The 23,669-nt window shown below is 35.7% G+C and overlaps 1 long non-coding RNA gene across 1 annotated transcript in view; it reads right to left on the reverse strand.

Annotated features, from left to right (window-relative positions):
* The window catches only part of LOC129145370 (uncharacterized), a 78,208-nt gene extending 66,896 nt beyond the window's left edge, over positions 1–11,312 (reverse strand). The window contains exon 1 of the long non-coding RNA XR_008550896.1: positions 11,249–11,312. This is a non-coding gene — a long non-coding RNA (uncharacterized LOC129145370). The remainder of the gene's footprint in view (positions 1–11,248) is intronic.
* Between the last annotated feature and the right edge of the window lie 12,357 nt (positions 11,313–23,669).

Genomic DNA, 23,669 nt, shown 5'->3' on the forward strand with positions numbered 1-23,669 from the left:
GAAATGTACTGTAATCTTCATTATGTGATTATGTTATAAAATTAATTTTTGAAAATTTCTGATAATTTTTGAGGCACATGGACGTAGCCTCTCTTTTTTTCTATTTTAGCTCTCTAATGATAAGATTAAAACAGAAGGCATGTAGGAACTGTAAAATAATAGGGTAACAAACTCACTCCCAATGAGTAAAATTCTAAGATGACCCACGTATCCTCCATTCTCTGGTATCACATCCAAAATTTGGTCACATTACATGATAAAAGTCATTTGTAGTGTGATTCAAGTGTTACTAAGCATTGACCTTGGCATCAGATTACCCAGGTAGACCATGCCTACTCAGGTGAGCCCTTTAAAAACAGATCATGGGAGCTTTGTGGGTGTGGTAACACACATGTGAAGAGTTACGAATCTCTGCCCACAGGTAACATCCGATATTGGAAACTAACATTACCTCAAGAAAAAAGGGAATAAATAGAAAGAAATCAGAGGACTCCATGGAAAGTTTCTTAGGAAGAAAAGAGAGCACTACTGACACTGTTTAAGAAAACATGGATTTGATGAAAATACTTTAATTTCCTATCAGTTGAATAGAAGAGTTTTGATAAGTCAAGGAGTGAAAAACAAATCAATAAAAGCAATGTTTTCTGTGCATGATAATAAAGGAGGAAGTCAGAAATCCAAGTGCAAGAAGCATATTATGACAGAGAGATAGACAGACAGGGTGACAGGGAGGGGAGTGTGGGATTCAAATGCTAGCTTGGAGATGGACGGGCCATTTGGAAAGGACCTGAGTGGTTTCTAGAAGCTAAGAGTGATCCCACTTGACATCATCAAGAAAATAAGGACCTAAATCTACAATGAATGAACTGAAATCTGTCAGCAACCTGAGGGTCTTAAAAAGAAGCTCTGAAACCCAAAGCCCCCAAATTCGTGCAACTGGGCAGCACTTAGGTCTCAGTTTTATGAGGTGCCATGTAAAGAGGCCAGTAATGTCCACAGGTTTTTGACCCTCAAAACTGAATAATAAAAGGGTGGAGCCTTAAGATAATAAGTTTAATGGTCACTTGTCAAACAAAAATAGAAAACTAACATCACTTCTAAGGTCTCAGGTTCATACCACATAAAAAAAGCTCTAAATGAATTAAATCTCCAAGTGAAAACAAAGTACCAGAATATTTAGAAAATCTAGAACAATGTCTATGATCACAGATGTAAAAGCATATTTAGAGAGAAAATTTTGAAGATGCAAAATATAAGGTACAAACACGAGTAAAATTCCTTATAACTTTTAGGGCGTGTGTCATTAGGGGTACATACATTTTTAATGTATTTATAATAAGTTGTTTTAATTATGATAAAGTTGATACAGATTTTTTAAAATAGCTTTTATATTCCTGGTGAAAAATATAAATTGTACACTGCCAGATAATCCTAACATACTTTAAGAATCATTCAATGCTTACTATACAGCAAATGAAAAACTACAAATTAGGGAATCCAAAAGAAATATTAAAGAGTATGTAAAAAAAAGAAAATGATATAAGAAACTCCAAGATTTATGCATATATGGACAAAATATTCAAACTCAAGAGTAAGATAAATGCAATTTTTAGAGTGATATCTATTTTTTTACTCATTGACAAAAATTGAAGGGTGTTGATGAAAAGCTTTGGTATAGATGCTAAATAAAGTAACTTTTGCACATTAATTTGGAGACTAAATTGCTATAATCACCCTCAAATATAATTTGGGAATATCTAATAATGTTGAATATATGGATTTAGCATTAGTTAATAATTTTATCTCTAGGTTACTCCCAAGAGAAACTCCTATATACTCGCATGAAAAAATTCGAAATGTTCCTATTACATGTCCATTACCACTATTGACAAATTGTAGAAAGTTTGCATTGTGGTCCTCCAGAAGGATGTGTAATAGTGGGGTGACAAGAAGTATAAGCTCTATTTAAGTTAAATAAACTTCAGTGTCCTAGATTTCCAAACACATTAGGTCTAGAAGTACATGTGACTTCCTTTCTAATTTCTCCTTTACTATTGATGTAACTCTTCTTAAGTTCTTCTAAAGTTAAAACACACACCCTGTATGTGCACTTGCACACACACACACACACACACACACACCCAGCTCACCCATTGTGAGTTTCTCGCTTTTCTGGGAGATTAAAAGCATGTCATGAGAGCAAATAAATTTAAAATGTTTTGGGGGGAAACCATTCTGTTAGGATTAGTCAAGACACCAGTATTTTTTAAAACACTTCAGCAATAATTATGCAGAAAAAAATAGGAAACAGTCAGTACTGTTCCTTATGAATAACTCTCAGTCAATTAGAAATGGAATTCCATTACCCTTACCCAACGACAAATGAGCCAAATATAGGAAAAGCTATAAAGATCAAGCATTGAACTTTTTGTTCCTGTTGACAGAAAATGATCACTGTCACCTAGAAACTTTATTGAGCATTCTTCTCAGGCTGACACTCAAAACCTAAACCAGTTATTTTTGTAGATTTCAAACGACTAGTAAGTTCTGAATATGAAAAGTACTACATTTACATAGATCCATGCAAGTATGGGTGGAAACCAAATATCATAGATGTTAAAGAATCAATTGACTATTCATTGATCCCAAAACAATTTAAATAAACTAGAACACGAAGCAATATATTTAATTCACTAATTGATCTATTGTCTATTGTTTTAAACAAACTAGAGAATGTTGGATTTTTTTCCATATTGGATTATCATTTTGCCACAAATGCCTTAAAATATTTTTGGTAGTTCAAGGAGTCTATTATTTTTGTTTGATTTCTAGGGAATTGAATTGTGCACTTTATCTAATTAAAAATCTAAATGCAAAGAATATCTCCTGAAATCTAACTGAGCCCTCTACTTTCTCAGTTGTTTAGATGAAAGTGTCATTGTATTAGCAGAATCCTTTTTGTTTCCTTTATGTTGATTCCCACAACTCATCTCAGTGGGTAATTTCTCCTTTTCCCCTGAGGCGCCTCAGCAAAAAGTAAGAAAAACTGACAACTTTCTTGAAATGTTTGTATTAAATCCATCTTTTCCCATTGCACTTGTCACACATTGCCTGACGGACTGGAATTGTACCTCTTGCAATGCACTGCCTCATGCCAGCATCCTCATGTGAAGGCAAATGATGTGCACCCCAAGAATGACAGTCTCTAATTTTTGTATACATGAACTCCAAGAACGACAATAGTCTCTAATGTCATTATCCATATAAACAGCTTTGGGGACACACACAGACAGGCACTCACACACATGTATCTGGTGTCAGTGTGTGTCAGTGACTGTACAATCTATCACTTGTGTCTTGACCTTGACTTTTTATAAGTTGCAGATTATTTTGTAGACTGCTAGATTATTTTGTAGACTGCTAGATTATTTTGTAGACTGCTAGATTATTTTGTAGACTGCTAGATTATTTTGTAGACTGCCAGATTATTTTGTAGACTGCCAGATTATTTTGTAGACTGCCAGATTATTTTGTAGACTGCCAGATTATTTTGTAGACTGCCAGATTATTTTGTAGACTGCTAGATTATTTTGTAGACTGCTAGATTATTTTGTAGAATGGTAGTGTAATCTTAATGATGTACAAATGTGTTACCCCCAAGTACAAGGCGTGCAGTAAAAACAGAATGTTAGCAGATCGATTTTTAGCTATTAAGTCTACAAGATGTGAGATGATTTACATGTCAAAGTAATAATGCTTTAGCAGTATAGCAATAAGATTGCTCAGAAAGGTCAATTTCACCTGAAATTATAATAAAAATTGCTCATCATATATTCAAGTGACTAATAATTTGAATTCTCAAAAATTCAATAGTCTAAGTCCCTGAAGACAGATCTGTTGTTTTTTACCATCACATTCCAACAATTTGGAACAATGCCTCGAACATGGCAAGGACTTCATAACATTTGTTCAATGAATAAATGAGTAAACACAGAAGTAAAGAAAGTATGAAGTGAAAATCATTCTTATCATTAAGCTATTTGTAAATAAATTTACACTATTCCTGTATAAAAATAAATACCCAAAACATCACATTGAAGAAAATACAAAACAGTTGTTCCAAGACTTTGCAAAAATACCACTTGCCATTCACGCTACTGGGATTGTTTAGGAACTCTTCAACCATCTAGAAGTCTTTAACACCCCAGCAGATTCTGCTAAGAGGGACACAGTCATGCAAGCTAGTTCCATCTTCATTTTGCCTAAGACCACAGAGACATGCCTGGTTGCTTCAGTCTGGGAGGGAAAACCAAGATGGCGGAAGAGCAGGTCATTCTGTTTATACCACCAATGGAATTGAGGATAGAGAACAAGGATCACGGCCAAAAAAAAAAACAAATTGTATTCAAGGAAACTGCATTGTAACATTTTCTCACACTAGCTATAACTGAATCCCAAAATTGTAAGAGCAAATAAATGTGTTTTTATTCTATTCTTTAATTTTCACATCCATCAATAGAGTGATTCCCACAGATACTAAATTTTATTAATGGGAAACATAAATATGAAATTCAGTCTCCATGACTGGCTCGCTTCTTTCACTCAACTTGATTAACTAAAGATAAAACAGAATAGTAATGTCCACAGTAGATTGACTGTCAGGTCAATTTAATAAAAGTGATTAAACTTTAAACATTCTCATGGATTTTTAGTTGACACACTAAAGTTACATTATTGTGGGGGAAATGCATACAAAGCAAATGCATGGTGTGGTAATTCCCCGCCAAAGTTACAGTATTTTGAAAAATAACTATTAGATTTTTTAATTAGGTAATAATGCAAAAATACAGTACTTTCTTACTAAATTGAATCCAGTCAAATGCTAAGATTAATCATATGAAGAATAACTCCTAAGAATAACTGCAAGGAAGTTGAGTAAGGGCTACCTGATGTGAAAAGAGAAGAGAATTACAAAGAACATTAAAGGAAGTGAAAAATTGAGCCAGGACTCTAAACCCTACATGCCAACAAAAGGGAAAAGTATTTTAGCTGTGAGAAACAATCTCTTCCAGAACACAACTTCTTGAAACCCTATCTAAGGCATCGAGTTTCTAGCTCTTCTGGGACGACCCCTCTCTTCACTGGGTTAGAGAATTCAGATTAGAGGAAGGTAGCAATGGGAAAAGAGTGGTAACATTTGTAGGCTATAAATGCCAGTGTCAGCCCTCCCTGGTGGTGCAAGGGGTTAAGACGCAATCTATGAAGCTATCCTCAGCAACTGCAGCATGAGTTCGATCCCCGGCCAGGGAGCTGACCCATATAGCACAGCCGACCTCTCCTGTCTTTCCACTGCTCCCATCAGCAGTGTATTTCAGTTAAACCACCTGTTTTGCTCCCCACTCTGTCTCTGGTGATTCCTCTCACCTCCCCTACCCCTGGCCTGTACCCCAGCTCTTGTATGCATAAATAAATCTTTAAAAAAATGCCAGTGTCTCTACTAGACTCTGTTCCACTCCCATAAAACAAAAGAAATGGAGGGTTTTCTATTAGCAACATTTTCATAAAGATGTATGTGCATTTCACATATTACATGTATTTGAAAATCACTGAAAATCTCCATCTAAAGGCCAAATGACAGATACTATCCATACCACAAGGGCAGCCAGCAATTACATTAATTAACATCTGTATACAGTTCAATTATAATACTGTAGTAGCAGATATTGATTTATCTCTGCAGTTCCTCAGTTGGGCCCATTGTGATTAAAACAAGGATCATTAAATTCAAATATGCTTGTGCAGTTAAAATAGTCACACAGCAATAATTGCTACTGAGCAAAAGTGTGGCAAATCTACAAGTAAACATTTTTTAATTTTTATTTTAATAATCAGAATGTTTGACAAGTATTCAAAGAATTCAGTCACTTCTGAAACACACAAATGAACTTGTTGATTTTTCTATGCTATCAAGATACAAACCTGTTTTTCTCCAGAGAGCCATCAGCTCAAAACGTGCAATAAATAACATGAAAGGTAATTTTTAAGAACAATCTCCCATTATCTCATCATCGTCATTGTTTGGTATCAAATTGTGCTGTCAGCATGTATATGCTTTTGCTTTGAAGAACTTTCTTCTCTTGCCTACTTTTCTCACCTAAACCATTTCAAAGATGTTCAAACAGGATCCAAAGGAATCAGTTTAGCTAGGATTTGAAGCCCAGTTTACCTGAATGATAAAAAATATGGTGCTATTTGGTTTGTACCATATGTCTGTTTTGTCTGTGTATCTCCTTTTGTCTCCAACGTGTAATATGATTCCATATTGACTTAAAAAAAAACTCCCTTTGCACAGTGCTGCCTTTCTAAGCTGAGATGGGAGAGCAAAAGGCTTATGGAGGAGCACAGCTCATGGGGGAACCGGAGGGGACAAGTATGGGGGCAAGGGAAGCATCCAATCATGAAGAACTGTGCAATCCCCAGCCCTCGTTCTCAGGACTATTGTGTCCAGAGTTCCTGCTGGTCAAGCTAAAGGTAGAGTCAGGCAGGAGGCTGCTCAACAAGGACAAAAGTCTGGCATGAGGAATGTACTGGAAAACCACTGTCTGCTGAAAACAGCAGTCAGATGTCATGGCCGGATTAGCAAGATCGGCTCCAACACCTTCCTTGTAAGGAATAGCAGAAAGTTAGATATGAACAGGGAATAGAGCGAATGCTTTGACTGGTGGGAACTATGGAGCTCACCAAGCAACAGCTCCTGGTCTCTCCACCCCAGCTTGCACCAGATGATAACACACCCCCCTAATGTATCCCCGCACATGTATATTCCTCTATGTACTTGTCAACCTTCTCTGAACCCTATTCTTATAAATATGAGGCCACCCATGGATCAGGGTGGCCCATCATTTCCAGGGTAGCCCCTCTAGGCTTCTCATTGCTCCATGTGGACTTTGAGTCACCTTTCCTATGTCCTGCACCCCTTCCAATGCTGCTCCCCGCAAAGAACTGTTCAAGTCTCAGGTCAAAGGGGCATCCAGATTAAACACTGCCCCATGTTGGGTGCAAATGGCTGGGGCCTTTGAAGACAGCCTTGCTCACATGCTTGCTGCAATCCACGCAGGAAAACAAGCCCGACACTACCCCTGCCTTGCCCAGTCATCACCCTTCGGCAAGCAGGTCTCCCAGCTTGTAAGAGGCAGAATCTTGTAAGTAATTTTAACAGCTGGAGGCTGTCAGCTTCCTTCTCCCAATTACCTTCATATATCTCCATGAATTTTAGTTACCTTTTGTTTAAAAACAAAACCATTAATAAAATAGATATTTCAGTAACAATAAGGAATCTTTCATTTTCTTAGAACAGTTCATCCATGTTCATTCCTACATTCCTTTGAAAAACCACCTTTCTCTTCATTTCTTTAAAATGCAACTATTTTAGATTAATACGAACAAGGAAGAGAGAAAAACTGAGAAAAAGAAACCTAGCACTCAAGAGAATTCATGCATTTAAGATCATTTCAGCAGTAGATTGCTTTTAATTGTACAAAAAATGTGAAACTATTTTTAAGATTAATTACATTAGTCAGTAGGAAGGAAAACGGGACCCGCGCTGACATGTGCATGAGTGATGGTTGTAATAGAGTTTTCAATTTCTCACGTTGGGAATGCCATCTGAAACTGGCATGATCTTTTCAAATAGATTCTGAAGCAGAACAATATCCTGTAAGGTGAGCATGTTGGTTACAATGACTCTTGCTGTTTCCTATGAATGGGTGATACTATTCTCTATAACACTAGCCCTTGGAAATTAAATGTCTTTCATTGAAATCATACCAGCCTGTCACTTTATTTTTATTATTAGGAACACTGCTGATCAAATGAAATGTCCTCCCAACCACAATTATGCCACTAAACTAATAGAGAGATGCTACAGTTAATATCTGACAAAGTAGCACAATAACTACTAAAAAAAAAAAATCATTTACTTGTAAGGGACTGAGAAAAATACCATGTTTTGGACATCTCGATATTCAAAAATGTCTTAAAACAAAGAATTAGAATAAATGAGAATCTCTGTGGGGATAAATATCACACAGTGGACTTCAAAGGAAAATTCCTTGCTGTGAGTCACCATCAGATGCAAAGAACTATTGAAAACATCCTAGTTAGGGAAAATTACAGAATAGAAGATATGGTAATAGAGCGTGCCAACACAAGATAGGATTTGAAAGAGGCTTGGAGAGCTAATATTTTTATGTAAATAGAAGTCCGAGAATTGAAGAGCACTTATGTCTAGACACCAAGCAAGCCACTTAGTAAATGATGAGAGTAGTTACTATTTTTCATTGCTCAATTTGTATGTATGTGTGCCAAAATTTCACTGTACAAATTATTTGAACACTTAGATGCTTGGTAGTCTGCCTTTGTTATCTGATAGGGCAAACCGTCCTTTGAGATTGTCATGTTTCCATATGAAATTTGAAATTCATTTTTAAATTTAAAAAAAGGCTTATAATTTAATTTAGATTTCACTGAACTTACAGAAAAGATGGGGGCATTCTTAGTAACTCTCGGTGACTGATTTGTATTAACAGCACTTCTAAAATAGCATAAAAAAGAAAGGATCAAAGAGAATGGTGAGATTATCAGTAAAAGACAATGCAAACAAAGTTAGAGTGCAATAAATTTTTAAGTGAAGGGACAGTAAAAGGGTCAAAAACTCCAGAGAAAACAAGGAAAATTAAAGAGAAAATGCTTCTGGGTTTCAACAAAAACAAATTTCTGGGTTTCAAGGTATTACTTCAGTGTTGGCTGGGAATTCTGGCCAGATTTCAGTGACTAAGAAGGAACTATTTGGGTAGGAGGCACCATGATGAGTGCAAGGTAGAGGACACGGAGTTGGAATGTCTATGTACTTCTTAGACCAGGCCCTTAAACTACAACGTAGCTTTAATCTTCTCCATAGCCTATAATAATAGTTATTATTTCCATTTTACAGTTGAGAAAACTGAGGCTAAGAGAATGGAAATTCCTGAAGATTTTGAAGTTCATATGGGACACAACAGATTTAAACCCGGATTGATTGACTACCCAACAGAGAGGACCATCAAATCAAATATAAATAAGGTTTATTTTTATCATGGAGCTGACTGTCTACTTGGATTTTCCAAGGATAAGATTTCAGAAAAAAGTAATGACACTTCCAAGAAATCAAGTTTATTGTGATAAAAATGCTAATCTAAACAGTAAAAGATTAGAATTTGTGGCAGGTGATAGAGAACAGAGAAAGTCTATTCTCATTTCCAAGACTTTTGGTGTCTACTCAGTACATATTGCTCTTTTAGTATCTGTACAATCTTAGAAAAATTACCAACATTGTCTTTATCCCCATCTATGTAAACTTAGTGATTATGATGATTAAAGAAATTAATATGTAGAAGCATTTAGAACAGTGCTTAGCACAAAGGCATATATTGGCTATTGCTAGAATAGAACCCCAGTAAGGAGATACCATAAAATATGATTTGCATTTTTGCAATGATATTACAGTGAAGCTACTTTAGGAATATGTTCAAAGGCACAATTCCTAATTATTTTGTCATAGATGAGCAAATCAGAGAACAGAAGAGTCATGGTATCTACCAGGCTGGATTTAAATAAGAAACACATTTAAACTTCTAAGTATATTATAATCTACAAAAGCATTCTAACCAAAAAATGACAGTTTCAAACCCTACTTTTTTCTTCAATGCTTCTTTGGCTTTTGTGCAAACCTGAGCTAGCACTATTTTCCTTTGACATTTATCAAAAATTGCCTTATATAACTTAGCTGTGACTGTGTCACAAATGACCCACAAACCTAGCAGCAGTGAACACATGTTTATTATTCACTGGGTCAGGAATCAGGGAGAAGCTCTGCCCAGTCATCTGACTCTGGATTTTTCACAGCTAGAAGTTCTAGATTTAGCAGATTAGATAAAGGAAGCCCAATTAAGTTTTTATTTCAGACATACAATGAATAATTTTAGTGCCTGTTCCATATACTGTACGCTGACACACACAGCTATTTATGTGAAGATTTAACTGAGCGTCCCTGTATGTGGCAACCCTACATGGCTTCAACCATTGACAGTCAACGGGGAAGGCTCTGGTCTCTAGATCATTCGCAAGCTTGTGAGTAGAATTTAATTCCTAGCGGAGAGCTGGACAGGGGCTCAATTCCTCAAGAGCTGTTGGTGGAAGGTCTCTCAATTCCTTGCCATGTGGACCTGCCCCCAGAGTATCTCACAACAAAGAAGCTGAATTTTATCACAGCAAGCAAGCAAGAGATTCAAGAATGTTCCAGGGAGAGAACAGCAACAAAACAAAGTTCAGTCTTTTGCTACCTAATCACGGGAGTGGTGCCCTATCATTTGTGCCGTACTCCTAGTGACTGAAAGCAATGAACTAGGTCCACACCACACCTGCTGGAAGCTGGTTACATGGGATATGAACAGCAGGAGGTAGGAGTCCCTGGGGCCACTGATTCTTGAACTCTCAATCCTCTCACTTTCTTGGTCTACACATGCACACACGTGCACACACACACACACACACACACTCAAAAACGCAACTTTAACTAGATTTTTACTCCCATTAATACTTTATGAAAATCACCAATGCTCTCCATGTGGCTAAATCCAAAGGTCAAATCTCAGTTCTCATCTTTTGGGGAACTGCCAGCAATGTTTGAAGTAAAACATTCATCGTTCATTCTAAATACAATTTTTCACATGACTTCCACAACATCACATCCTACTTCTTCATTGGTCACTTCTTAAATTGGTTTTCTGTAACACCCTACTCTCTTCATCCACAAAAGCTTTAGTGTTGTAAGACTTAGTATTTGGTCCTGACATCCAAATTTATACTTGTAGATCAGGCTGTGGCTCCAGATTTATTCATCTAATTGTCCAGTATTTCCACTTGAATGCTGACTAGAGATCACAATACAAACAGATCCAACTTTGAACTGCTAACACTCCTATACAAAACAGGATTCCAATCATCACCTTCCCTATATCATTTGATGTTAATTTAATCCTTCCATTAATCACAAATATGCCAAAACTCCCTTAATATACATATTTCTTTTAGACTCAAATCCTACCTCTAGGAAATTGTCTTTAACTTTCAGAATGAAGGGTAAATCAAACAATCACTTCTTACCTTTTCTTCTACAGCAACTCTGATGCGAAGAACCATCATCTCTTACCTGGATTGCTTCAGTGTGTCCTAAATGGTTCTTCCCTGATATCACCAGTCTATTATCAACACAACAGCCAAAAGAATCCCTGAAAAATAATGATCATGAAGAGTAAAAGTTAAATTCCTTCTAGGAGTCCACAATGCCTTCTACAACCTATCTTACCTTATCTTCAATCTATACCATACTGTCTTTGTGAGTGCCAATTTCTGTAATTCTGAGCACACTAACCAAGTCCCTTCTATGGGTTTTCTATCTACCATTATTCTGTCTTAAATACCTAGTCCCCTGTATCATCAATGAAGCCTATGCTAGGCACCAGTGTTAGACCACATTCTCTAGACACCTCTTAAAATGTAAATGACTCCTTTTTCCTGTTTTTTTTTTTTTAATGCACAGCAATATCACATTCTAACACATCATTTCAATTACTCAACTCCTGTATTGTTATTGCCCATCTCTGACTATTAAACTATAAGCTTCTTGGAGGCAAGAACATTTGCCTGTTTTGCTAACTAAAACATCTCAAATGACTAGAAGTGTCTGGCACATGGAAAATATTTTATCAATAGATGTTTAATAAACAATGAATAAATATTTCTTCTGCCTCATGAGATTTCAAACACACCAAGGACTATTTCTATCCACCATGATATTTATCCCAGTGACAAGAAAATGTCAACACCCACCTACAAAATCTTCTTTGAGATGATCTGTATATAGTGACCTAAATTTGCAAGTACTGCAGTGTCGTTACCATTTGCCAGTAATGATCCTATTTTTTCAAAGATAGTTTATTAAATAAAGTAGTTTTATAATGGGAAAATTTGGGCTATCAAGTGTTTTTGGCATTTCAAGTGGAAAAAGGTAATTTAGGAAGCCATTATTATATGAATGAATACAATTTGAAATTCAAAGTTATAGGTTATGAATTCAATTATTTAAGAAAGGAATTCTTTTGATGGATTAGTTTATTTCTAGTATATTATCTAACGTCAGTCTTTGGTTTTATCACACCACTTAGTCCAGGCACTATTTTGATTCAAATATATAACATTTCCCCAGAGGAAAAAAATAATAAACTTTAGGTCAGAAAAAGAAAATCATCAGCCAGAAATAAGTCTAAATGAAAATGGAATATATTGTGCAAAGTTTGTCTCATTCATCCTAGAAGATGTCTACGATGTCACTGATATCCATATTCACTCACCACCTCCCTTCACTGTCATGTTCTATCCCCAGTGAATCTCCCTCCCTCTTGAAAATCTTCTAACGCTTTGACATATTTAAATTTAAATAGCACATGTTGCATGACTTAGGTACAAGTATCTTAACCCTAGTACCCTCCCCCAAAATTTAACTACTCCGTTGCAGAAAACACAGTTTGGTATACAATTATGGTTCAGTAAGATGCCTCTCTTCTCTTATTTGTACGAGAATATGTATTCCGGTAATTTTATCTTTAACTTGTAGTCATGTAATTTCAATAAATTTTACCTAATTCCTTCAAGACTAACATTGATTATGCACTTAGCTAATTTTTAAATAACATGAATGTGGGAAGGCTAGCAAAAAATAAAAAATCCAATACACAATGAAATAAGATGACATTTAATAGAGGATGCATGTAAATGTCAAGTGCAAGATGGTAATGCATGACTTAACAGTGTGATATACGGAAACAAAATGTAAAGAATTTAGTTCCCTGCATATTAAATATGAGTGATTTACTGTAGAAATGATAAAAAGATTTTACACCATTTTAAGGATTTTACTGTAAATAGGAAGAAGAATAATAGTCCCTCTTTGTTGAACTGCTTAGATTATATTTTGGATAGTTTGTTTAGACTTAGAGGTTCTACACGTTAGGAGCTGTTGGCAAATATAGGAGGGAGAGGAGACGAGAACTTAAGTTTTTATTTAGTGAAATCATTTTTAAAATAGTGGAAGAAATGGGGCATCTTCATCTTGAAGAAGACTTGAAGGAAAACAAAAGAGCTCTAAAAATAATTAAATCTGTGTAATGTGAGGAAAAGAGTAATGTATTCCAGGTTGGCCTAGAAGATAAAATTAGATTCAATAAATGCAAGTTACAGGAAAAGAAATAGAGCTTTGTTTAAGGATTCACTAGACCCTTTATCAATTAGGATGGAAATCTGTGAGATAACCTTTACAATCCTTTCCATCCATTAACATGTTAATAAGAGTTGAGATGGTCATTTGTTTAGGAACAATTACCTAAAACATTGATGTATGACTAGGTAGCCTCTTAAGAGCATGTTAACTTGAGTGTACTTTTAATAGGAAACTATCACTTCCTATTAAAAACTCAACTTTAGCCAAAGGTTTCCTAACTTCTGAGAACACGCTCTGTATCCTTTTCCATTTGGTGTGACTTCATTTTCCTTGCAATCCTTGCCATTTTCTCTCTATGTAAGTTTTTTTTTTCCCCAGTATCCACATGCTTCTCCACCAGCCTGGGCTAATCAGAAACGTCAATTTTGTTCCCATTGACCATGTGGAGTATTTTTCTCCTTTAATTTTACTCTTCTGCTTTTCAATATGAATTGCCTGTTCTCTTACTCAAGTACCACTAGGTTTATAAAGACCACATTTTCCCTTCATATAATGGAAGCAAACCATCTCTCAAAGTTGTGTCAGTAAAGATGTTTTTACTCCAAAATTGAAAGGAAACTGCTAAGAAAAGGAAATCATCCCCTGTTAAAGAGTCATAGACCTGGAAATGTAAAGTGAATAGCAAGTTTGCTTCCTTAATAAGCAGATCTAAACAAGGTCTGGAGCCTGCTAGGCTGATTGATCTCCCAGGCCACCCTCAAAGCTCTGTATCTTTCCCCTTGTCCTGTGTCAAGAATTTGTATGCTGACTAACCAATGTTATCAATGTAAGATGGTTGTGTATAAAAGAGACCCTTTGTCCTCAGACTGGTGCTCAGACCTTACGGGACTACCCAGGTCTGGGATCTCATGCATGAGTAATAAAACTTCTCCTGATATCACCATTCCTGAAGTACTGCTTGTTTTTCCCTGCCTGGGTAAAAGTCTAGAATTTATTTCTGCAACAAAATAAACTTTCTAAGCAGCTTTGGACAAAATCCATCCCTTCCAACTTAACACTAGTGTTTCCATAATGAATGGTGGCCAGCACCGGGAGGAACTCGATGGATCGATGAGGCAGCTGTTGCTGGTTATTTCTCAATGCTCCACAATGTCTGTCTGGTCCACCCTGATGGCTACTCCATTTAACTCACAACCACTCTTTCTGAAACCATGCCAAATGCTAAAACCCCTAAATGTATTTATTGAATGTGGCAAAAACAATAAACATGAAATAAACATTTTACAAAAACCTGAAAGTGGCCCAATTGTGTTTCTATGCCTTAGGTTTCTTGGTTAGGTCTGGCTTTTTAATCACCAGAAATTTTCTGTAATTCACATATAAAAAAATACCATATGCAAATATGTGGATAAATGAAGCTTTTCTATCATTAAATACTTCTTGACAGTAAATAAAAAACTTTTAATGAATTTCTGCTATATGTAGGTTATTACAAAGGTTTCTTTGACCATCAACGATTCAAACCTTCTCTTTCAACTTTTCTGCATCAGTCCTACCAGCTCTCAGACCCTTGCAAATCCTCTTGCTCCTGTTTCCTGCCTGCTGGGACCTTCTGGGCTCTGAGAAATGTGCTGCTCTCATCATACCACTGGCTTCCATCTCTTCACCATATTTTTACACCAATTAATTTCTAACTTTTCCTCTGCTCTCAGTGAATATTAGTCCCACAGCATTATTGATTTCTTGTTAATTTTGCATCGCTGTCACTCACATAAGCTGTTTCTTCTCTTCCTATCAATCCCACTCACTCAAACATAACTTTGTTCAGGAAAATAAGGGTGTATTCATAGAAGACTTCCTTCAGCTGTTCTTCATTCCTCAGCAAGGCACACTGACATCTCCATCCTTCTATCCTCATTAGCCCTCCATCTTGCAAGAAAAACAGTTTCACTTTCGCTTTTAGTTCTTCAGACTGCAAGGCTTTATCCTGTGCAGTGTTCTATGAGTCTATTCTATGCTAAGCCCCTAAATTCCATCACTGAATTTAAGACAAATCAAATCTTAATATCTGAATATGCCTTCTCTTGGTACCACTCATAGTCTCCAAATGCCATTCCCCAGCCGGGTAACAGGGTAGGAAATTGTGTATATTTTTAAATATTTTTAATTTATTTTATTTTTTGCATAGAAGAACTGGGGTGTAGGTGAGGATCCACCAGAAACAGAGTGGAGAGCAGAACAGGTGGATCCACTGAAATACACCGCTGAGAGGAGCAGCAGGTGAGACAGGAGAGGTCTGTTGCATCATATGTGGGGTCACCTTCCTGGCTGGGGATTGAACTCAGCCATAGTGGTGATAGCTGAGACTAAGTCTTAGGCCAACAGGAGACCCAAAGTGTGTATTTTTTTTTTACTCTTCTTTTATTGTGCTAGTATAAAGAGCACAGTTGTTAAACTGCCTGCTTCTGTTCCACCTCTAATGTATTCTTTCTGTTCCTAATTAATTCATCAGAAAGTCCTTTTCTCACCTGCAATAATAGCAAGTCTGAGGGTTAACTTGAGTAATACATGTAGGAATCTGGAAAATATTTGGAATTTACTAGGGCTGAGTGTGTTAGCCATTGCTGACTTTATTAGTGCTTTTTTGAAAAAGTGGGCTTTCTTAAATCTAACAGAAGATGCTATGTATAATTGTAAATAGTAAATGTTTTTAAAAATCTAAGGAAAACAATGATAAGGGAAAAATAATCAACGATCAGAAGAATGCAATTGAGTCCCTAGAGAGGGAAAACAATGGTCAGAAGAAAGAAATTGAGTCCCTAAAGAGGGAAGTAAAAGAAATGCAGGAGATCAAAGAATTAGTGGAAGAACTAAAGAATTCTGGGAAAAGCAATGAAAGCAGAATAGATGAAATGGAAGAACGAATAAGTAATCTTGAAGACACAGAAATAAAAAGAACCAAAACAGAGAAGGAAAGAGAAGTACGAAGGAAAAAGAACGAAGAAAGACTTCGGGAACTATCGGACTCCATGAGGAAAGGAAATATAAGAGTTATAGGAATACCAGAAGGAGAGGAGAGAGATGTAGGAACAGAGAAAATATTCAAAGAGATAATTGAAGAGAACTTCCCAAATGTGAAGAAGGAGCTGAAAATTGATATACAAGAAGCAAGAAGAACACCAAACTTCCACGACGAAAGGAAAAATACAGCAAGACACATAATAGTAAAGCTCCCAAGAATCCAGGACAAGGAAAAAATAATGAAGCTGGCAAGAGGGAAGAAACAGATAACATTCAAAGGAAAACCAATCAGGCTGACATCAGACTTCTCCGAAGAAACACTACGGACAAGGAGAGAGTGGAGGGACATAGTCAACAGACTCCAAGAAAACAGATGCCAACCAAGAATACTCTATCCCGCAAAGCTCTCCTTCCTCTTTGAAGAAAGAATATGGACCTTCCCAGACAAACAGAAACTCCGGAATTTCATTGCAACTAAACCCCCACTCCAAAAAATACTACAAGGAGTTCTAAAGCCAGAACCTCAGAGCGACGAATAACAATGAAAGAAGGCCAAAAAAAAAAAAAAAAGTTATTAAAAGAATAAATAAATAAAATCAAAGGAAAGACAAACACAATGGCAAATACAGATGTTAACATATCAATATTAACTCTAAATGTAAATGGACTAAACTCTTCAATAAAAAGACACAGAGTTGCAGCCTGGATTAAGAAACAAAACCCAACCTTTTGCTGTCTCCAGGAAACACATTTAGCTACAAAAGATAAAAATAGGCTCAAAGTTAAAGGATGGAAAACAATCCTACAAGCAAATGGACCAAAAAAGAAAGCAGGAACAGCTATACTTATATCAGATAAAACAGATTTCAAACTCAAAAAGATAAAAAGAGACCCCAATGGTCACTACATTATGATCAAGGGGACAATACTTCAAGAAGAAATAACACTCATTAACATATACTCACCAAACGAAGGAGCACCAAAATATATCAGACAACTGTTGTCCTCTCTGAAAACAGACATCAGAGAAAACACATACGTAGTGGGAGACTTCAACACACCACTATCAACAATGGATAGATCAACAAGACAAAAAATAAGTAAAGAAACCAAAGCTCTAAATAAAGACCTAGAGCAATTGGGCTTAACAGACATCTATAGAACACTAAACCCCAAAAAAACGGAGTACACATTTTTCTCAAGCGCACACGGATCATTCTCCAGGATCGATCACATACTGGGGCACAAGACAAACATCAACAGATACACCAAGATTGAAATCATATCAACCATCTTTTCTGACCATGAAGGCATCAAACTAGAAATAAACCATAAAAAGAAGGCAAGGAACTTTCCTACCTCATGGAGATTAAAAAACCACACTACTGGAAGACCATTGGACTAATGAGGAGATCAAAGAAGAAATTAAAAAATTTTTTGAATTGAACGACAAGGAGGACACCAATATCCTAAATGTATGGGATGCAGCAAAAGCAGTAATAAGAGGAAAATATATAGCAATAGAAGCTCACATCAAGAAACAAGAAAGAACGCAAAGAAACAACCTAATCTCGAAGCTCAAAGATCTAGAAAAAGAACAACAAGAAAACCCCAAAACCAGTAGAAGAAAAGAAATAATAAAAACCAAAGCAGAAATAAATGAAATTGAAACTAAAAAAACAATCCAAAAGATCAATGAAACCAAGAGCTGGTTCTTTGAAAAAATCAATAAAATAGACAAACCCCTAGCCAGGCTCACAAAGGAAAAAAGGGAGAAAGCACAAATAAACAGGATCATCAATGAAAGAGGAGAAATCACAACGGACACAGCAGAAATCAAAAGAATAATCAGTAACTACTATGAACAGTTATATGGAAACAAGTTTAACAATCTAGAGGAGATGGACAAATTCCTACAACTCTACAATCACCCAAAGCTAGATAAAGAAGAAATAGAACACCTAAACAGACCAATTACAATTAGCGAAATTGAAATGGTAATCAAAAACCTCCCCAAAAACAAAAGCCCAGGACCTGATGGATTTACAAATGAATTCTACCAAACATTCAGAGACGAATTAGTGCCTATCCTTCACAAACTCTTCCAAAAAATTGAGAAGGAAGGGACAATACCAAACACGTTCTATGAAGCCAACATTACACTAATACCAAAACCGAACAAGGACAACACAAAAAAGGAAAACTACAGGCCAATCTCCCTAATGAACACTGATGCAAAAATCCTCAATAAAATTTTAGCTATCAGAATCCAACAATGTATCCATAAGATAATTCACCACGACCAAGTTGGATTCATTCCAGGGGCACAAGGATGGTTTAACATCCGAAAATCAATCAACGTTATCCAACACATCAACAAAAAGAAATATAAAAACCATATGATAATATCAATAGATGCTGAGAAAGCTTTCGACAAAGTGCAACACCCATTCATGATAAAAGCCCTTGAAATTCTGGGGATACAAGGAACATACCTCAACATCATAAAGGCCATCTATGACAAGCCAACAGCCAGTATCATTCTCAATGGTGAAAAGCTGAAAGCAATTCCATTAAGATCTGGAACAAGACAAGGATGTCCACTCTCACCATTGCTTTTCAATATAATACTGGAAGTCCTAGCCAGGGCAATAAGACAAGAGAAAGACATCCAAGGAATCCAAATAGGAAAAGAAGAAGTCAAACTATCACTATTTGCAGACGATATGATATTATACATAGAGAACCCCAAAAACTCCACAGAAAAGCTAATTCAACTCATCAATCAGTTCAGTAAAGTGGCAGGATACAAAATCAACACGCAAAAGTCAGTAGCCTTCCTATACACAAACAATAAATCTGAAGAAGAAGAAATCAAAAAGACCATCCCTTTTGTTATTGAAACAAAAAAAATCAAATATTTGGGAATAAATCTAACAAAAGAGGTAAAGGACCTATACAAAGAAAACTATAAAACACTGTTAAAAGAAATAGAAGAAGACACAAAGAAATGGAGAGACATCCCCTGCTCATGGATTGGAAGAATAAACATTATTAAAATGGCCATCCTTCCAAAAGCAATATACAGATTCAATGCTATTCCAATCAAAATTTCAATGTCATTCTTCAAAGAAATAGAAAAATTATTGATGAAATTCATATGGAATCACAAAAAACCCCGAATAGCCAAAGCTCTCCTGAAAAAAAAAGAAGGGAATGGAGGCATCAGACTCCCAGACTTCAAACTATACTACAAAGCCATAATCATCAAAACTGCATGGTATTGGAACAAGAACAGACATACAGACCAATGGAATCGAATAGAAAATCCAGAAATAAACCCACAGATTTATGGTCAACTAATCTTTGACAAAGGAGCAAAGACTATGCATTGGAGCAAAGAAAGTTTGTTCAATAAATGGTGCTGGAAAACTGGGTCGCTACATGCAAAAGAATGAAGCTTGACCACCACCTCACACCATACACAAAAATCAACTCAAAATGGATTAAAGAACTAGACATAAGACCTGAAACCATAAAATATATAGAAGGAAATATAGGCGAAACACTACGTGATTTGCACATCAAAGACATCTTTACAGACACATCACCCAAAGCAGTGATAGTGAAGGCAAAGATAAACAGCTGGGACTATATCAAATTAAAGAGCTTTTGCACAGCAAATGAGACAATAACAAAAACAAAGAGAAACCCCACCAACTGGGAGAACATTTTTGCACCCAACACTAATGATAAAGGACTGATCACAAAAATCTGCAAAGAGCTGATGAGACTCAACAACAACAAAGAAAATAATCCAGTCAAAAAATGGGCAGAAGAGCTTAAAAGAAACTTCTCTGAAGAGGAAATGCAAATGGCCAACAGGCATATGAAAAAATGTTCAACATCACTTGTCATCAGGGAAATGCAAATCAAAACTACCATGAGATACCATCTCACACCAGTGAGAATGGCACATATTAAAAAAACTAGCAACAACAAATGTTGGCGAGGGTGTGGAGAAAAAGGAACTCTTCTGCACTGTTGGTGGGAGTGCAAACTGGTCCAACCACTGTGGAAAGCTGTGTGGAGATTTCTGGACCTACTAAACATAGAGCTTCCATATGACCCAGCAATTCCACTCCTAGGTATTTACCCAAAGGACACAGAAACATCAATTCCAAAGAACACCTGCACCCCTATGTTTATAGCAGCACTGTTTACAATAGCTAAGCTTTGGAAACAACCCAAATGCCCAAAAATAGATGACTGGATCAAGAAGATGTGGTACATATATACCATGGAATATTACTCAGCATTCAAAAAAGATAAACACATGCAATTTGCTGCAACATGGATGGCGCTGGAAGGGATCATGCTCAGCGAAATAAGCCAAAAAGAAAAAGAAAAATACCGGATGGTCTCACTCATAGCAGGAATCTAGAAAACTTAAATAAGGGACCAGGAAAATGAAAAACTATAAGAAAGTGAAAATCAAAATCAACAAAAAACTATGAACCAGAGACACTTTTAGGGGGGCGGGGGCGGGAGGGGAGGGATTGGGGTCAGAATGGGGGGCGGCAATTGTATGGGGAATATAACAATAAAATTTATAAAAAAAAAAAAAAAAAAAAAATCTAAGCTCTAGGGAGAAGTGCAGTGAGAAATTTAGTTTTTAAATCATCCATTACCCTTAAAAAATTACAGTACCCACAGATGTATTAAAGAAACATTAACTAGCCTTATTCTACTCTAAGTGTCTGTTGTAATGAATATTACTTGAACATTGCTGAAGAATTTCTAAATATGAACTTGGAACAAAATATCAAAGAGTTGTTCACTTTTTAGATATCTTTCTCTCTATAGCTTTAATGTTTTTCTAAGTCCCAATCAATAATTTAAGTTGGAGCTGGTTAAATGCATAAAAAGCAGGAAGAGAGATGTCAGAGTATTTAAAATTTATGTAACCAAGTACAGTATCTTTTCATAACGTGCAAACTAAAAATCCAAAAAGTTAATATGTACACATATGTAGATATATCTACACGTTTATTTTCTCACATATGATTGTAAAAGACAATATATAAATTTTTAAGATAGAAAGAAGGGGAATCAGTTTCTATATGTATGTGTGTCTGTGTATATGAGAATGGGTAGATTGACAGGCAAATAACAGCTATATAATAGCATAGTAATAAGGGAAAGTTTAACAAGTTATATATTTAATATTATATATGTTGCATTTGAAATTTTAGTCACATTATTGTGGGAAGCGGATAAGAAAATAAATGCAGATATCTAGAATGCAGGGAAGAGTTCTGAGCCTCAGGAATATATTTGGAAGTAGTTGGAATATAAATAGAGATGAAAATCCTTTGAAGGATGAATATGGGAAGAGGAAAGGAAAAAAAATACAGGAGGAACAAGATCTACCTTTAAAACTATTTTAAATTATTTGAGTTATTACAAAGTATGGATGACTTTAATTAAAATTCAATTTTATTAAAATCTATATATTATGTTTTCCAAATTAAAAAATATTGCTAAGTCTGTCATGTGGTCTTTTCACTCTGCCTAATCCTAGAGCTAACAAGGGGGAAATTATGATATCAGGTATTAGATCTGGCAAACAGAAATTTAATCAGTAGCATATTAAAGAATGTTGACTTTAATTTTTTTATTTTTTAATTAATCTCATTAAAGAAAAATATTCATTTTGTAGTTTTTCAAGAAATGTTCCTCCAGAACAATAGGATATTTTTTATTAAAAATAAAAGACTTGTTGGAAAGGTAGTTTAGTATTGGAATGTATTAGTGATCTGATGCACCACCTAACAGGAATTTCATTACTCAGCCATTTACTACAAGGCCTGTCTTTTGGTAGGATACAATTCAAAAAATCATTAAAATGTATGAACAAATGAACAAGACTGTCACATTACATTTTCCCTCCTGAAAAGTAACACATGAGTAACTTCAAGGCGAAATAAGTTTGTGTAATATTGTTTGTTATATATCCATAAATACACCTCACAAATATAACTTCCCAGCTTAAAAACCTGTTTTCTTATTCCTAGAACATATCGCAATTGAAGACTCAAATAAAATCTAATGTTTTATCAATGTCTAGCTAACTTCTCTGTAAATATCTCTTAATTTTTTAGGGTACAAATAATCTTCCCCATTCTGAGCTGAAAAATTCTTACAAAAACCAATCTGAAAAATGACAGGCAAAAAAACTAATGAATTTAAAGTTATTTCCAGTAGAATTATTAGCAGTGGTTAACTTACAGGTTTCCCCCACAATCCAAAACTAGAGTTACCTTATTTGGTATTATGTGGTAGGGTGTATTTGGAAGCAGTCTAGAGTGCTAGCAAAGATTTTCATTATAAGTTCATGGTAACAGCACTCCCAGACCATCCAGATTATGGACCCCATCATACCAACTAGTAACATTCTACTTTCAGATAGCCGTGAAACCTGCATTTCGAGAACTATAATATTTATTTGAAAACTATTTAATTCACATTGTGGGAGCTGGGCTAGGACTTCAGGTTCTCCACCTGTTATCACATCTTGTACAATTTGTTAGAGTTCCTCTCACCTTCAAGATGGGAGCCCAGGTACACCATTTGATCTGAATGCCCTACTTACTTTTCCACTAGACTTTAAGTAAAATGAGAGAACATATAGGCTTTTCCTTGTTTGCACTTTAAGTAAAATGAAAGAAGAAATTACACTGTTTTTCTTGTTCACCTTTCCCCAGCACAGCTGTGCTACAAGGAACTGGACTAAATGGAAACGCACTGGAGAATATAAATCAAAGTCTCTCGTCCTCAGTGACTCATTCACCAAGCAAGGAGGATGGATTTGAAAACCTGAAAAAAATATCTCCCTACAATCATAAGAAATTCAGTTATGACAATGACTTGTATGTTTAATATAATCCATCATTTATGGAGTATATACTATATTCTTGGTGAAAAAAAATTCAGATTTAAAGAAAACTAGTGTCTGCCTCTTATTCTCCATAGAAAATAAAATTTGTGATATGAATCATAAAAGAAAAATGTCTCATAGTATAGAAATAAACCTATCACTTATTCCACTAAAGTTCTTTTGCCTTATTTTCAAAACTTGGAAAGCACAGATAATAGAACACTGCAAATACCACACTTCAACCTACTACCATACAATTACTGTTCAAAAGGTTCTTCTATTTGTAACTTATATCACTGAAAAGGTTAATATTCCTAACATAGAAAAACCTCCTAAAAATAGAAAAGAAAAAAATCAATACTCTAACCCAATGAGCAGAAGATAAATGATCCA

This window comes from Talpa occidentalis, unplaced genomic scaffold (genome assembly GCF_014898055.3).
Source record: "Talpa occidentalis isolate TD23 unplaced genomic scaffold, MPIMG_talOcc4v2.1, whole genome shotgun sequence".
NCBI lineage: Eukaryota > Metazoa > Chordata > Mammalia > Eulipotyphla > Talpidae > Talpa > Talpa occidentalis.